The 5,217-nt window shown below is 29.6% G+C and overlaps 1 long non-coding RNA gene across 1 annotated transcript; it reads right to left on the bottom strand.

The window, feature by feature from the left end:
• Window positions 1–1,747: 1,747 nt before the first annotated feature.
• LOC131856200 (uncharacterized) lies at window positions 1,748–3,573 on the bottom strand. The gene is made up of 2 exons (XR_009358326.1): window positions 3,432–3,573; window positions 1,748–2,262 (listed from the first exon to the last, which is right to left on the bottom strand). It is a non-coding gene; the product is annotated as an uncharacterized LOC131856200 (long non-coding RNA).
• Window positions 3,574–5,217: the final 1,644 nt, after the last annotated feature.

Below are 5,217 nucleotides of genomic sequence, written 5' to 3'. Positions count from 1 at the left end.
ATTGGGGATCTTGGTGATTTGATCCGAGCTAATACAAATCCTGAGGAAGCTTCCCCATAATTTATCCTCCAAGATGCCATCTGCTGATACAAAGGTGCCAAGGTCTTTGCATATATTCTTAATGACATCAATGTGCCAATAATCTGAGGGATAGTTATACAATCTTATCCATACCTTGTTGTCTGGTAGTACATACGTTCAGGGGTTGAAATTGGGTTGCCAATCAATGGTGTGAGCTTCAATGCCATCTAAGATTTATGGACCTTTGTTTTTTGTTTGTCTCTTATCCTCATTGCTCATAAATTTAATCATATAGAAATCATTCAGGAGAATATTAATGTTAATATCCTTTCCCCACTATGCTCTACACTAGGATTAAAAGTTGTCCTTAACCCGCTTTCCACCAACCCACTTGATGAAAAGGCAAGACTCAAGCAGATTTGACCTAGCAGAATTAATTTTATTCTCATTCACAAAGATGGTGGGTCTTGAGATTTTTCTTACCGGTTTATGAAAACGAGGTCGCTGAGGGAGGGAGGCGGCTCTTCAAAATTCAGGGCATCTTTCTTGGTTTGACCAAGGGTTCCAATTGTTAGGGCAGAAATTGGATCTCCAAAACTTGGCTTGGTCCATCCTTGAGATATCTTGCCTGAAGCGCCCATTTAGCTTTTGGAGATTACCGTGTTCAATTGGGGGAACCAAAAAAGAGTAATTATGAGGATTGCCTCTCTCGGGTACCACACTGGAAATGCTAGGTTCAGGCAGTGGATACCAGTTTTAGGGGGCCTCAGATGCGGGATGCTTAGCCTTATGAAACCAACCTTTGTTATTCCGAATGAAACCATTCTCCTTCCACTTATGCGGGTCAATATGGCACTGGTTACCACTTGAAAAAGGGTTTCCATAGCTTAACCACGGTTTGGAATGCCTGTTGCCCTGGACCATATCTGCTAACCCAGCATTGATCGGTTTCTGAATAGCTTACAATCTACCTGTCTCGATGGGGAAGGCAATGTCCGCTTCATCGCTCCAAGATCCAACCTTCATAGACTGAGTGCTGGAATAACACACATCAGTAACCCTGCTCCTATCACCGGTGTCGATCCTGCTGCCATCCAGTGCCGCCATTTCGCTCCTTCTGTTAATACTATAATATAATTTAAACATATATATTAAAATAGAGGTTTTAATATATTAAATTTTTAAAATTCTGGGATTAATTATTCTAAGCTTAAACTTTTGATTAGAACAAGTTATAATTAAATTGACTATTAATTGAAGAAGTTTCACATTACCTTCAATGCATATTATGTAATAGAAATATAAATTTTAATTGGATTGGGGATTCAAAAAAATTCAAATTATAAAGTGAACTAAAATCATTTAAAATCTACCTCTCATGTTATTAAATTTTGGGATGAAAGAAAAGAATATACCTTATTAATAAAATCTAATGAATTAATTTAAATAACATATATAAAATAGACATATCAATTTAAAGTACAAAGAGACATAAATATATTAATATTAATTTCAAATATATATCCCACTACTAATTTTTCTATTGTCCAAAAATCAATTTAAATTAAATTGAACAAAATTAAAATTAAAAAAAAAAATTTAAAAATTTACTATTGCAAATTTACAATATTTTAATATTTGATATTTTTAATAAATGTAATTTAAATTTTTGAATACTATAAACATAATAAAAATATATCAAAATAATTAAATTCAAACACATTAATAATTGAAAATCCTTTTTCTTATTAAAAATATTAGGGAAAAAATGTAGAGGTGGAGAGGAGCCAAATTTTGCGGAAACGTCATAATACGACCAAAGCTGCGGTGTTTCCATGAAAGGCAAAAGAACATGGATAGATAGATAGGAAACATATCATTTGACATTCTACTCTTTGGCACTGGGGCGAATGCTATTCCGCTAGGATCTGGGAAAGCTGGAGAGGTGTATTAGAATATCGAAGCCCTAATTGAAATACGTGATGCTTTGGCCAATTTTCTTGTTTCTGTCATGTGCGGGGGTTCTGGTCGAACTGCATCAACTGACACATCTTCCACAACAAGTTTTGCATTAAATCTGGTCATTTAAAAGGTTGTTATACTCGACTTTGTAATACTCTGCATTACATGAAATGATCCTTGCTCGGAACCAAGACTGAAAAATACCACCATCAGAACGGCGAACCTCAACCATACAACCTTCCTTGAATGTCATGTTGTTCATACTAGACTATTAGATCCCTGCAATCCACAAATAGAAGGAAAAAAAACAAAAGCAAAGTCAGAAATGACGAAACAACGATTCTGTTTTGGTTTAACCTCACATTGATATACACAGTACTCTCACATCCCACGTAAAAAATAGAGAAGTGTGATAAACTACAAAATCTGAGATTTCTTCAGAAGAGTTGAAAAGAGAAAATTTCAATAGAGGAATCCTCTACTATGATGTGCACTTGTTGCTATAACACGTTTTTGCAGATATAATAAGTAACGCTTCTAAGTAAACAAATAATAATAATAACTAATATTTGCAGAAACAAAATTGTACTGTCTTGCTTTTCTAGGTCACCATAGACGAGAAATCGCTGGGAATTTCACAAAATTAAAATTAAAATGTTCATCCATAAAAGTTTTTAAAATCGAATCACTACTAATAGAATTTTTTAATTAAAAATTAAAAGTAATTAAATCAAACTTCTAGACCTCTGACAAGAGGTTCCATGAAGAAATAATGGTCCAAAAACAAACCAAAAGAAACCTCCTAAAAATAAAAACAGTTATAAAAAATGTTTAGAAGAAAAAGAAAGGTCTAAATGCTCCTCCTTTAATCTGAATAAGATTATGAAAAAAGAATCTTCATTATAAGAAATTAAAATATAAAAAACTGTAACATTCTCTAACTAAAACTTAAATTAATTCAGAAACTGTGTATTTAAGTAATAAGAAAAACAATAATAGCAAATCAAATAATCCATAACAAATATCAGTTATATATTTAAAAATAATAATCAGAAGATTTGCCAAAGAAGCCCTGAATTCCATGGGCATCAAAGAATAAAATAAAACAGTTCAGATCAAGGAAAACAGGAAAACAAGATTTACATTTACATTTACATTTACCAGAACTATTACATAAAATCAAAAATACAAAAGTAAATATATAATAAAATTAAAAAAAAATAATAATTCTATTATAAAATCAAAAAATAAATTAAAAAACTATAATAATTAAATTATTGAAAAATAGAAGTTAGATGTTTGTCAAGAAACAAAAACTACAGCCCATCAGAAAACCTAAATTGACTCCCTGAAATTTAATCAAACGGAGATTTTTGCAGAATTTAACAACTTCAAACAAATATCAATTACTTGATGGTAAAAAACCACAGAAATTCAAGAGAACTTACAAGAAAAACCAAAGTCGATCCTTATATTCGCTCCAACTGAAATACAACTCAAGGTACACAAAGCACAGCAATACTCAAAACCCTCATTACAGATTTATAATTGTAAGCTCAAATGGAAGGCAATTAGCTGAGAAAAAATTAGCTGAGAGGAATTTAATTATCATACGTATTGTTTGCTTAGACAAATTCCATATTTATTACTGAAGGTGCCGCTAAAAATAGAAATTATCTTTGTGATTGTTCTTTTCAAACTCAGAGTTAATCTTGTACTTCCTATATTTATGGGGCACGTTAAAAATAAAAATTATTTTTGAGGTGTGATTTTTGTTTTCAAACTCAGAGTTTACTCAGAGTTGATGTCATAGTTTCTATTGAATTTTTTCAAGTCTGTTTTGGTTGGTTTATTTTTCTGATTTTCTATCATTTGAAGATCTGATTATGAAGATTAGAGATGTTCTAGATTCTTTTATTCTTTAAAAATATATGAAACAATATTATTAGTTTTCTTAATTTTTAAAAATTAAAAATCTGTATTTTATATTTTTTATATTATTTTGTATAATATTGTAAATCATTTTCAAGAATATTTTCTTTTATTTGTTTGGTGTATTTTGTTAATTGCATGTAGTTTTTTTTTATTTTTTTAAATATAAAAACGTGATAAATAGATTCAATTGTCATTTTTTTCAATTTGTCTTAGTCTTTTATTTTCCTCTCAACAAGTAGATTAAATTTATTAATTTGCACATAGTTTATTTAATTTTAGTTAATTCATTTTGACCAAATATTTCATTTGGACAAAATAACAAAAATTAGATGTAATAAAAACAGTTCGAGTTATCAATTTTGTCTATCTTTATTTTTTATTTTTTTGAAAATAAAAGATAGAGCTAAAATAATATCAATATAAAAGATTAAGATAACTACTATTTATATTTTTTTATGTTTTTCTAAAAATAAATACACAACTAACCAAATGTACTAAAAAACTAAAATACTATTTAATATACGTATTGAACCTATTTATATTACTTTCTTGAAATAAAATATTTTGTCAAAATCAATTGAAATTGTTAATTTATTAAATTTGCAAGTATTTTTTATTTTTATATAGAATCAAGAACATTTAATTCAATTAATTCATTTTGTTCAAATATTTTAACTAACAACATTTCAAAATCAAAAAAAGTATTAAATAATATCACAACAAATAAAAAATAGCATACTTATATTTTTAAAAATATATGTAAAATAGGAATATCAATTCAAATTATAGATAGCCATAAATATAAGATTACTAATTGTAAATATAAGTCCCATTAATAAATTTTCTATCACCAAAAACAAAAACAAAATAGAGAAAAAATTGACAGAATCATAGTTGAGGATAAGGAACTCCAGAACATCAATGAGATCAAAGATGCTTTTGAAATGTTTTATAAAACCCTATTTACCTCGGAAGATAATGAAGCCTCAAAAGAGGCTAGAAATAAGTGTAGTAACATTATCCCAAAAAGAATCTCCGAGGCTGGAACATCAATGAGATCAAAGATGCTTTTGAAATGTTTTATAAAACCCTATTTACCTCGGAAGATAGTGAAGCCTCAAAAGAGGCTAGAAATAAGCGTAGTAACATTATCCCAAAAAGAATCTCCGAGGCTGAAGCTCTCCCTCTCAAGACCAAAGTCTCTATGACAAAAATTGCTGATGCCATTAAAGCCCTTAAGGATGATAAGGCCCCAGGCCCCGATGGACTTCCTGTTGAGTTTTACAAAACCAATATTGA

This window comes from Cryptomeria japonica, chromosome 7 (genome assembly GCF_030272615.1).
Source record: "Cryptomeria japonica chromosome 7, Sugi_1.0, whole genome shotgun sequence".
Classification (NCBI taxonomy): domain Eukaryota; kingdom Viridiplantae; phylum Streptophyta; class Pinopsida; order Cupressales; family Cupressaceae; genus Cryptomeria; species Cryptomeria japonica.
This window is presented reverse-complemented; position numbering and strand designations above follow the sequence as displayed.